At 48.4% G+C, this 13025-nt stretch overlaps 1 long non-coding RNA gene across 1 annotated transcript; it reads left to right on the forward strand.

The window, feature by feature from the left end:
- The first annotated feature begins 812 nt into the window (after positions 1-812).
- Positions 813-1728, forward strand: LOC307041873. Its single transcript, XR_013808921.1, has 2 exons — positions 813-1110; positions 1256-1728. It is a non-coding gene; the product is annotated as an uncharacterized lncRNA (long non-coding RNA).
- The last annotated feature ends 11297 nt before the right edge of the window (positions 1729-13025 follow it).

The following is a 13025-nucleotide window of genomic DNA, read 5'->3' on the forward strand; positions in this document are numbered from 1 at the left end:
TTGTGCCCTGGCATGTGGCCTTTGCGCCCTGAAAAAATCTGTGACACCAAAGGCCAAATGGCCTTGCCTGTAAAATGACGAAATTCCAAGCCTGTCAGTAAGGTAAGGCTACCGTGACGGTTTGATTCAGAAGGAGTGTAATGTATAAGATCCCTGATGTTGAGGTGACCAGAATGTTTATTTCCACTGTGTACAACATGTTATAAGGGACCCACAATCTATCTTTATGCAAGGGATAATGTGCAGCGAGGCGGTCTGGAAAAGAACACCTGAATCTAGATCCCTCTGCTACGGAGCCCCTAAAGGGACATGGAAAAAAAAACAAATGGAGAGAGAAAAAAAATAAAGTCAGGAAAACGGATTCGTTTCTCGTGCGCACGAGAAACAAATCCGTTTTCCTGACTTAATTTTTTTTGAGAAAGTTACCGATGCACCAAGGAGGAAGGGGAACACACGTTAGACAACCATTTCATTGCAGACTGTTATGTTTACGTGGTGAAATGACAGAGCATACATTATTTGAGATAGTACGGAGCCCCTAAAGGGACAGGGAAAAAAAAAAAAAAACAGAGAAAGAAAAAAAAAAGTCAGGATAAGGGGTTTGTATCTCGTGCGCACGCGAATGTTTCTCGTGCGCACGCGAATGTTTCACGTGCGCACGAGAAACATTCTCGTGCGCACGAGATACAAACCCGTTATCCTGACTTTTTTTTTTTCAAAAAAATATATGAGAAAAAAAATAAAGTCAGGAAAACAGGTTCCTTTCTCATGCGCACGCGAAACTAATCCGTTATCCTGACTTTATTTTTTAATCCACTTCCTATTAACCAGTGCGCCAAGGAGGAAGTGGAGCACACAGTAGACCAACATTTCAATTGAAATAACAGTGGAAAGGTATATTTTAATCTCGGACTTCCTTATAAGGACATTACGGTCCTGCTTGCACGTCGTCACCGTTACATTCTCTCAGAACGGCATATTCCGGTCGTATTTTCAGGTAGCTCATCCAAGTCCAACCCATAAACAATGGCAGGGGAGGTGGACATATTCACGTTCCTGAAAAGGCGAAATATACCCGATAATATCGTCAATCAACTGAAAGATGACAAGGTAAGTTATTCTGCAGTTTACATGTTGCATGCACTTACAGCTAAATGTAGCATTACACTGTTCTCAGCCTATAGGCCAATTCGTTCCTCATTTAGCTAAAGTGCTAGTATGGTAACGTTGTTTACATTTCTTCTGCTTTCTCCAGATCGACATTAACGTCATAAATGTCATGACTGATGAGGAGTTGGGGAAATATATTGAGAGATATGGTGACCGACTTGCACTCCGAGCCTTTTGTCGGCAAATAACAGGGACAAACGAAACAACTGTTAAGTCGGGAGAACGAACAACTGTTAAGTCATCTCTCATGGAGAAAATAAGAGTCAGACTACAGGGAAAAGGGGAAAAGGCAGACCCTGATGTCGGCCCTGGTGTTGGAAATAAACATGCTTCCAAAGACTCGCGGAGAGTGGAAATAGGATGGCTCAACTTTCAAAAAGGGAAATATTACCAGGTCCGTACAAGACAGGGAGGTGGGACGCGGCACATGTCTGTCCAGAAAACAATGACCATGGCTACTGGATATTGGCAAAGCCTTGTTTTTTCCAAATGGGAAGTCTCCCAAAGGACCGCTGAAAGACTTCAAGTTTGACGTTCGTGATTTTAGTCACTGCCCAGTACCCCTTGAAAACACATTGCAACAGCTTTACGATCAAACCAAACTACGAATGCTGAAACATCTACACCTGCTCCAAGGAAAAGGATAAAGAAGTTTCTCCTAAGGATGCCACAATAATGCTCTCTGACTCCGACACATCTTCGGACTTCGAGCCCACAGACCATAGTCCAATCAAGGTGTGCTATTTTTGTCTTTTTCCACTTTTGTATTCAGTCAAAAACGTATTGTTGTGGAAGTCTTTAGCCATAATTGTACTAAACAGGTGAAAACGTTTGTTTGGAATGTGAAACTTCAATTAAAGTACATACAAGTAATATATAGCATATGTGTAGGTGCACTGTTTAACTCTAAACAAATATGAAGGTGGCCCATTTCAAAATATAAGGTTTTTAAATGTGAACGTATTTAGTGTAAGCCGATTAACTGCACATTCACCTCTTACCCCCTTTCCCCCCCAGATATATCTATTTACTAAATGTAATGTGCAATCCATTTGTAACATTAAAAAATCCTAAAAAGATAAATATATCTATTGATTTTCTCAGTCGGAGTAATAGTTGAGTTAGAGCTGCTCAGATGTATAAATATTTAAAGCGGAAGCGAAATGCTTGATGGGAAACGACTCGCTGGTATCTCGAGCTGAGCGCTTATTTGTTGGTTTTTACCCCGTGCTGCTGATCCATCCATCCATCCATCTTCTCCCGCTTATCCGTGGTCGGGTCGCGGAGGTAGCAGTTCCAGCAGAGAGCCCCAAACTTTCTTTTCCCTGGCCACATCAACCAGCTCTGACTGGGGGATCCCAAGGCGCTCCCAGGCCAGAGAAGAGATATAATCCCTCCATCTGGTTCTAGGTCTACCCCTTGGTCTCTTCCCAGCTGGACGTGCCTGGAACACCTCCCTAGGGAGGCGCCCAGGTGGCATCCTAACTAGGTGCCCGAACCACCTCAACTGGCTCCTTTCGACGCGAAGGAGGAGCGGTTCAACTCCGAGTCCCTCCCGGATGACCGAACTTCTCACCTTATCCCTAAGGGAGACACCAGCCACCCTGCGGAGAAAACCCATCTCGGCCGCTTGTACCCGCGATCTCGTTCTTTCGGTCATGACCCATCCTTCATGACCATAGGTGAGGGTAGGAACGAAAATGGCCCGGTAGACAGAGAGCTTTGCCTTCTGGCTCAGCTCCCTTTTCGTCACAACGGTGCGGTAAAGAGACTGCAGTACCGCTCCCGCTGCTCCGATTCTCCGACCCATCTCACGCTCCATTGTTCCCTCACTCGAGAACAAGACCCCGAGATACTTGAACTCCTTCACTTGGGGTAAGGACTCATTCCCTACTTGGAGTGGACAGTCCATCGGTTTCCTGCTGAGAACCATGGCCTCAGATTTGGAGGTGCTGATCCTCATCCCAGCCGCTTCACACTCGGTTGCGAACCGATCCAGTGAGTGCTGAAGGTCGCAGACCGATGAAGCCATCAGAACCACATCATCTGCAAAAAGCAGTGGTGCAATCCTTAGTCCACCGAACTGCAGACCCCCTCCCCCACGACTACGCCTCGAAATCCGATCCATGTATATTACAAACAGGATTGGTGACAAAGCGCAGCCCTGGCGGAGGCCAACCCTCACCTGAAATGGGTCCGACTTACTGCCGAGGACACGGACACAGCTCTCGCTTTGGGAGTACAGAGATTGGATGGCCCTGAGTAGAGACCCCCTCACCCCATACTCCCGCAGCACCTCCCACAGTGACTCCCTGGGAACCCGGTCATACGCCTTCTCCAAGTCTACAAAACACATGTAGACTGGATAAGCATACTCCCAGGCCCCCTCCAGGATCCTTGCGAGAGTAAAAAGCTGATCCGTCGTTCCACGACCAGGACGGAATCCGCATTGTTCCTCCTCAATCTGAGGTTCGACAATCGGCCTGACCCTCCTTTCGAGTACCTTAGAGTAAACTTTCCCGGGGAGGCTGAGTAGTGTGATGCCTCGGTAATTGGCACACACCCTCTGATCCCCCTTTTTGAAAAGGGGAACCACCACTCCGGTCTGCCACTCCTTCGGTACTGTTTCCGACTTCCACGCAACGTTGATGAGACGTGTCAACCATGACAGTCCCTCAACACCCAGAGCCTTCAGCATTTCTGGGCGGATCTCATCCACCCCCGGGGCTTTGCCACTGTGAAGTTGTTTGACGACCTCAGTGACCTCCCCCCGGGAGATTGGTGTCGATCCCCCTTCATACTCCAGCTCTGCCTCTAACATAGAGGGCGGAGTTGTCGGGTTCAGGAGTTCCTCAAAGTGCTCCTTCCAACGCCCTAACACTCCATCAGTTGAGGTCAACAACGTCCCATCCTTACTGTACACAGCTTGGATGGTTCCCTGCTTCCCCCTCCTGAGGTGTCGGACAGTTTTCCAGAACAACTTTGGTGCCGCCCGAAAGTCTTTTTCCATGTCTTCTCCGAACTTCTCCCACACCCGCTGCTTTGCCTCGGCCACGGCTGAGGCTGCTGCCCTTCGGGCCTGTCGGTACCTTGCAACTGCCTCGGGAGTCCCCCGAGATAACAAATCCCTGAAGGCCTCCTTCTTCAGTCGGACGGCTTCCCTGACCACCGGTGTCCACCAGGAGGTTCGAGGGTTACCGCCCCTTGAGGCACCTAGGACCTTGAGACCACAGCTCCCCGCCGCGGCTTCGGCAATAGAGGCTTTGAACACCGACCACTCTGGTTCAATGTCCCCAACCTCCACAGGAATGCCCGAAAAGCTCCGCCGGAGGTGTGAGTTGAAGGCCTCCTGAACTTGGGCCTCCTCCAGACGTTCCCAGTTCACCCGAACTACACGTTTGGGCTTACCAGGTCTATCCAGAGGCTTCCCCCGCCACTCGACCCAACTCACCACCAGATGGTGATCAGTTGACAACTCCGCCCCTCTCTTTACCCGAGTGTCCAAAACATACGGCCTCAGGTCCGATGATACGATAACCAAATCGATCATGGACCTTCTGCCTAGGGTGCTCTGGTACCACGTACACTTATGAGCATCCTTATGTTCGAACATGGTGTTTGTTATGGCCAATCCATGACTAGCACAGAAGTCCAGTAACAAACCACCACTCCGGTTCAGATCAGGGGGGCCGTTCCTCCCAATCACTCCCCTCCAAGTGTCTCCATCATTGCCCACATGTGCGTTGAAGTCTCCCAGCAAGATTAAAGAGTCCCCTTCAGGAGCCCCATACAGGACTCTTTCCAGGGTCTCCAAGAAGGCCGTATACTCTGAACTGCTGTTGGGTGCTGCTGATGAAACTCTCCAATTGGCTCGGCAAAAGTTTGTTGTTGTTTTGTGTCAATTTTACGTCGCCACTTCCATTCCCATTTTTCATCATTGTTCCACAATGTTTATCATCATGAAATTAATATCTATATATTTTTATACTATACTTTCACTGCTTACCGTTTTCATACTTTATATACTGTATCTTAGCATATTCATACACACTGTTCATACTGCTCACAGGCTGCTGTGTACATCTAGTCTATTCATACCCCTCCTCACTGTTTATTCATCATTCAATTCATTCTATATTTTATTCTCTAGATTGTGTACATTACTTTTCACTTTACTGCTTTTTGCACTCCTGGTTAGAAGCTAAACTGCATTTTGTTGTCTCAGTACCTGTAATATGTGCAATAACAATAAAGTTGAATCTAATCTTGAGCAGGAACAAATGTATTTACTTAGTACATATCTGATATTAACGATTAAACACATGTGTGCATTCTTTATAAATGCAAATCGAGTCAAGCCGACTATGGAGGCGGCAGTATGCACCTTAAAGTTGTTTGCAATCCGCCAATTAACCGAGAGAAGAAGAAGAAGAAGAAGAAGAAGAAGAAGAAGAAGAAGAAGAAGAAGAAGAAGAAGAAGAAGAACAAGAAGCCAACTCCGAGCTGTCCGACTTCAGGCGAGCTTTTTGAGACCTCCCCCGGCTGCGATCGGCTATTCTCGTCTCCTCGTGGAGGAGGTGCAGTTGTTGATGTTGATAAACTGATGTCTGTCGGTGAGGTAGGATTTCAGCCAGGAGAGTGCAGTGTCGGTGATGTTGAGTGATGATTCGAGGAGGGACAGCAGGATGGCGTGGTTGATGGTGTCGAATGCTGCGGTGAGGTCGAGGAGGATGAGGATGTTCAGGTTGCCGGAGTCAGAGGAGAGGAGGAGGTCGTTTGTGATTTTCAGAAGAGCTGTTTCTGTGCTTTCTGTTTTTGATCGGAAACCGGATTGAAATGGCTCAAAGAGGTCATTGGAGCTGAGGTGGGATTTAAGTTGTGAGGCTATGACAAGTTCAAGTATTTTTGACAGAAAGGGGAGATTTGAGATGGGCCGGAAGTTGGACGCATGCATTGGACGTTGGACGTTGCATGCATTCACGTGCACGGTTGTGGCATGACCACCAAAACAGAACGATATGGACACAAGATGTGTGCAAATGTATTTAGTTTCCTCTCCATGTGAACATGATTTAAGTCGGGGGGGGGGGGGGACCTAACCCCCTCTAGGGGGGTCCGGGGGGCAAGCTCCCCCGGGAAGATTTAAAAAAAAGTTGAAGTTACAACAAACAATCTGGTGCACTTTGAGAGCAACATTAAGAGATCTATGGATACCCATATGAAACAGAACTGTAAGCAGATTTTATTTTTATTTATGGATATTTTACAAATCACTCCCTTTTCAAACTTTTTTTACAGTCATATTGTATTTTATACCTATTTACTTTATTCTCTTATTTTTTTATAATTATAATAATCATATAAAGATGTGCCTTTACCTCACTGGTTGTATAAAAAGCTTCTTATATTCGTTAGCATAACCAGATGCTAATAAAAACAAAGTTATTGACTGTATGATCAGTATGACAGATGAACAGATCGCCACCACTGGCTTTACAACTAAAGTCTTTAAGACACAGCCACGCAAAAACTACGGCATGTGTACGGCTCCTTACGGGTACTGCATTTTTTTAAGTGCAGGAGCGGCGTTCTATATCTTATAAGGCTTCGCCCTCTAAGGCTATCGCTATTGGTGTTGGAGCACCACCCAATTGAGTGGTGGTCGAAGGTTCACCTCTGGTCCGCGCCGTCCCTTTATGACTGATGAGCTGACACACAAAAGAAGGAACTCAAAGCACCAGGATAAGGGTTAAACAATAATCTGTTTTAATGGTAAAAAATAACAACACCTAATCACGAAGCACCCTGCAACAGCAGCTTCAAAATGTACTCCGGGCTCAGGTTCTACCACCGCGTGAGACACTTCTCAGGAACGGCCAGTCAGAACAAGAGCGCCGAGCATCAAAATGATCACAACATTTATACACAGGTGGGGAGGAGTTGTATCGATTTGCTCCTCCTTAGCTATTTGTTATTGGCGAGTTCACTTCTGGGCAAACTAGCCAGTGAGTTGGCAGTTCTCCATTGGCCGGTTTCACTTCTGGGCGGGACCCCAGGCAATGAGTCAGCAGTTGTGGATTCCATCTGTTGCTTCATCTCCTGTGCGTGTGTGTGTGTGTGTGTTTGTCCCTCTGCCCTCAGGCAGTCCCCCAATCAATGATTTGGAGTCATGACAGAAGACTCTTTGACAGAACGCATAGCCATTCCCCTTTAAACATCTTTAACGCACACACATCTCACCAACAAAAGTTAATTGTTCTTGTAGCTTAAGGGCATCTCTGAACTTCCTTTCACCTCCGAAGTCAGTTTACTTGGAATGAATACATTTATTCATAAGATAAGAAGGACTATTGTCTCGTTTACTGTGTGACCCAATTCTCAAGGCCTCTTTATGGGTCTACAGGATATGCATCATTAACTAACAAGAATTCCCCTGTTAATTGCAAAAACCATTGATGATTAACACAGAGACTCATGGGTCTGGGAACTGCAAGGCAGAAGTCACAGGCTATACTAAAAACGGGACATTATTAAAGAAATATACCAGAAATACACTGTATAAAACTTTCTGCCATAACACGTTACTTTAATACTTCAAATACTTCAAATAATGCTAATAATGCTTCATTGGTTAATCCCACTGCACTTGTGCAGCACTGACAGATTTAATCCACGCCCACCTATGATGTGGGCCACACCTCCGGGCTCACTTCCGTATAAATAGGAAATAGGCCCTACAATCTGCTCCCACTTTTCTTCAGCAATCCGTTGCAGAAGCATTGTCAGGCAAAATAAGTTCTTTTCAGAGTTACTTTCCTACTACTTTCCTACTAAAAAGCGTTGTTTTCTGGTAAAATGGAGACTGGGCAGGAAAATCAAGGTTGTGTCAGGGATTGCCTTTCATGTGAGTCGGGCTACATTATGAGCTTTGACAGGCACTCACAGTGTGAGTCCTGCCTGAGAATAGAGCATGCGAACGCTGCTCTCACTCCCGGGGTGTCATGCTCATATTGTGCCTGTCTCCCGCTGGCCCTCAGACAGCAGAGAGCCGATGCTCTCGCTGCTGCTGCGGCCGAGGATGATTGGCCCGTCCAGGAGGTGTACTCTGTGGACAAAGCCGTTGATTTCCTCGATCCGAATGTCGGGCACAAGTCGGAGGAATACGTCCCCTCCATTCAGGGATCACCAGGTGATTGCCCCATCATCTCTCCCCTCCGGACGGAGGGGACGGATATGGGGCCCGGTGTAGGTCCGGCGTATGATCCAGTGATCCCTATCTCCGCCACCACGGCTCTGCCATCGATTGGCGGGATTCTCCTGGAACTCCCGGAGATTATCTATAAGGCGGCCGCCTGGAGAAATCTCTCTGTTCCCCTAGCTCGGGAGAGCTCGCCTCCGGATGATATGTCCGGGGTGTTCTCCTGGGTGCACAGGGTCAGGAGTGACCCGATCTGGCCACGCTTCCCGGCCATAAGGAAGTACCAAGAGGGGGCGGCAGCAGACCCTGGGACAATGAAGGCTCCGGTAGGAACATACGTTCCCCTCACGAGAGTGGAGAGGTTCACGGATGTGGGGTTTCTGACCGTGCCTCCTCTACAGCCGAACCTCACGGCGTTCTTTGGGGCTAAGCAGGCCAGCACGGTTTTCGGACGGCAACCGATTTTGGCTGCCCCCAAAGATCGGTTTGTCGCCCGGCAGACCGACCGCATACACCAGTGTGCGTTCCAGTCGTCAGTGGCGGCAAACAACATAGCGTTGCTTTTCCAACTCCATGGTGGAAATATCCGAGCAGTCGAAGACCATGTCCTCAGTGGAGGCTGAGGAGATCGGTAAGGCGGCTAGTACTGCACTTACCCTGTGCGCGTCAGTCGCAGTCTCGCAAGCGCAGATTGCGGTGTGGGCGACGCAGGTCCACTGGTACCTCTGGCTACAGCAGGGGAATATACCGGAAGGTGCAGGAAAGGATTTACTAGAGGCTCCAATCAGTCTGGACGGACTGTTCGGTCCCCAGTTTCAAACCATGGTGGAGGCTATGAAGTCTGCGGCAGAACAGGCAGACGACATAAGGCGTCACGCTAGCTGGCTTCAGGACAAACGTCCTCAGCGGCAGCAACGACAGCAACGACAGCACCCGCAAAAGTCTCAGCGGGGGCATCGCGGGCAGCGGCGAGATCAGCAACGGCGTCAGTATCGCCCTTCGGCAGCTGCAGGGGCTACGTCCCAGATCTCCGCTCCTCCGCCAAAGAGAAGGGATCTGCAGGCAACGAGTCGGAGGGGAACGAAGAACCCCCGCTCCTGGTCTGCTCCTCCGGGAGAGCCTCCGAGGAAGCAGAACCGAAGATGACTCTTTGGGGGGGTTATGTGGGAAGAGAGAATTATGAATAAAAACGATTCAAATTCCAATAGTGTGTCTGTAGCAATCTCGCATATCCCCCACACTAGTCAGGCCGGCTGCTATTAATCTATCGGTTAATAGGCAGCAGGACTCGTTTCATAATCCTTCTGTTTTTAACTTATCGGTTAACAAACAGAGGTGCTCGCCTTTTGAGCCGGCTGTTTCTAATCTGTCGGTTAGCAAGCAGCAAGGCTATTACGCACGAGGTGAATAGCACTGCACACACCTCCGCGAGTTGGAGCTTGAACACGCCTCAGGGTCCTGTTTATGAGCCTTCTCCTAAACAGATAAGAGGATGAAGAGTTGCTTCACAGGCAACGGCGGCAAGGGCTCTGGCATGGCTTGTCACCATGACTACCACAGCACAACAAGAACAGGTACGCCCACTCTCAGAGCGGTGCTCAGAGTGGAGGCGACTATGTTTAATGGACGGATGGATGAGCAGGCTGATCAGCAGAGGGTATTCTCTGCAATTCTCCCCCCCCCCCTCCGCAGTTCGAGGGGATTTGGGAAACACTCCTGTCATCCCAAGAACAGTGTCTTGCGCTCCAGTCAGAGCTGCAGGAACTCCTGTTAAAGAGAGCGATCTCCAGGGTTCCTCAAGGGGAAGAAAATCGGGGGTTTTACTCCCGTTATTTTCTTATCCCAAAAAAGACCGGGGGGATGAGACCCATCCTAGCTCTGTCAGCATTCAACAGGGTGATAATGAAAATACCTTTTCATATGCTGACAATCAAACAGGTAATGGAGTATGTTCACCAGGGTGATTGGTGCCCTTCCATAGACCTGAAGGATGCTTACTTCCACATAACCATCATCCCGAAACACAGGAAATTCCTGCGGTTCTCATTCCAGGGAATAGCGTACCAATTAAACCGACTGCCGTTCGGATATTCCCTGGATCCACGCACTTTTTCAAAGTGTGTGGAGACGGCGCTGGAGCCGCTACACAGAGGAGGGATGAGAGTGTTATTTTATCTGGACGACCTGCTGTTGCTGGCTCGCTCCAGGGAGGAAGCTGCTTTACAGACGGTACAACTCGTATCTCATCTGTCAAGCCTGGGTTTCATCATCAACTGGTAGAAGAGCTATCCTCCTCCCTCCCAGATTATCATTTATCTGGGAGTGGAATTCAACTCAGTCCGCATGAGAGCACGACTCTCACAGTGGAAAGTGGAGAATCTGACAGCTCTGCTCAGGCGCGTCACACCCCACAGGGTGGTGACAGCCCTCTCCGTGATGCAGCTGTTGGACATGATGTCAGCTGGTCACGTGGTGATTCCCCTGGGTCTCCTTCACATGAGGAGACTTCAGAGGTGGTTTATTCCCCTGCGCATCGGCCCTGTGCGTCAGAGGAGACACATGGTGTACATTCCTCCGTCCGTGGGTTTAGATCTGACCTACTGGAAAAATCTCCACGTCCTGTCAGTGGGGGTTCCCCTCGGCAGAGTGACGTCACACACCTCGGTGTTCACAGACACATCTCTCTCAGGGTGGGGAGGAACGTGCATGTCACAGGCAGTGGGGGGACAGTGGCCGGCTCACATGTCTCTCCATATAAACGTGCTGGAATTACTCTCCGTATGGAGAGTAATTCAGCACTTCGCCCCGTTGCTGTGGAATCGTCATGTGTTGATTCGAACAGACAACAAAGCAGCGGCAGCCTACATAAATCTTCAGGGAGGTGTACGATCAGCGCAGCTGCTGAACACAGCCTGGCGACTGTTGTGCTGGGCGTGCACACACGTACTCTCTGTCAGAGCAGTGTATATTCCCGGCGAGTTGAACAGAGGGGCAGACTTCATGTGGAGGTCCTCGACAAGGGGACTGGAGCCTCCACCCCGAGCTGGTTTCCCAGGTGTGGAGCAGGTTCGGGAGAGCGGAGGTGGATCTGTTCGCTACACGCGGAACGCGCAATGTGCTCTCTGGTTCTCCCTGAGAATGCAGGATCACCCCCCCCCCCCCTGGGGGTGGACGCGTTCGTACACAGACCTTGGCCCAGGGTGTTACTATACGCTTTCCCACCAGTCCCTCTGATCCGTCGGTTCCTGGACCGAGTGTAAGTAGTAATATTCATCCCGCTTTCGTCTCATTAGTATGCATAAAAAAGTGACAGGTCACACCTCCCCCCATTATGCAAATGAGCTAAGTCCCGCCTCCCCTTTGATCGAGGTGTGAGATCTCAAGTAGGTGTGATATCCCAAGTAGGTGTGAGATCCGTCGATAGGAGGGGGTTGATGTGTATTTACAGGTGTGAAAAGCCCCCACTGTTGCGCCTTATGTTGTATCATAAAAAATGTTTCAATCAAATTAGTATGCATGAAAAGTGACAGGTGGGCCCGCCCCCAAGTCTATTAAAACAAAATGCCGCTTCCATCACATTAGTATGCATAAAAGGGACAGAAGGGCCCGCCCCAATTATGTGATGTCAGAAGACCGAGGGGGTGGAGTGAGATAAAAAAAAAAAAGAACCCCGTGCATATAAAAAGCCAGTCATTTCCAATCATCAAGTCATCTTTCCAAAAAGAAAAAATGGCCAAGAGACGCCTCGATATGGGTTTAATCAGCGAGACGCCTGTGACAACTTACCGCCATCCGTCCGGAGCGCCAATCAAGAAACGAATGCAGTATCTGTGCCGGGTTCAAACACCTCCGGTCGAAGATCTTGAAGAGAAATGGCTTCTGGAAAATGAACATGTTTGGGGATACGTATTCAACTATATGGCGAATGAACTGCATTTCTACAATCTGAAGAATGGAGAAACGTATGGACCCCACAGTGTTAAAGCGACGTTGACCTCAACAGATTGGGGCTGTGTTAACTCTGGTGTCTTCCAGAGATCTCCACGCAACCATTTTATCGGAAGAAGTAGTGCATCAAGAAAATACTGTGAAACCAGCGGTGTACAAGATATTTGCAACAAAAAGCAAAGAAACGCAAACAAAAAGCGAGATCAGAGAAGAGTTTTCACCGTTACCCCTCAATGTGGAGGAAGAAGAAGGAAATATCCCCCCGCCGCCAGAAGTGAAAAGAGTCCTGACAAGCACCGTCTGGGAAACTAAAAGCGGACCATCTGGGCGATGGTATTACCGAGCAAACCGTTTGCTAACGCAGGGGGGAGGGGTTCTCTCTAAAACACAGTGTCCTGCCATCTCTCTCTGTTCCTGCTGATGTGTAAAATATACAAAATAACATTTTATATACTTACTCTCTTGTTAAAAGGTGATGAAGTTTGTAGCGTAAGCCAGCCATCAGTGTTCTAGTTTTAAGGATCGAAGGATCCAATGTATTTTTAAATGGAGCAGAAATAGAACTAGTCTCCCAGTGCAAGTATCTTGAACAGAGAGTGTCATATTGGACTCGCACTTGACTTTTTAAGAAACATATCCAGAAAGTATCCAATACCATTAAATTCAACTTGCAACATTTTAAACAAATTAGACCTTTTTCTTAACTGTC

This window comes from Notothenia rossii, assembly GCF_949606895.1.
Source record: "Notothenia rossii genome assembly, chromosome: 5".
Classification (NCBI taxonomy): Eukaryota; Metazoa; Chordata; class Actinopteri; order Perciformes; family Nototheniidae; genus Notothenia; species Notothenia rossii.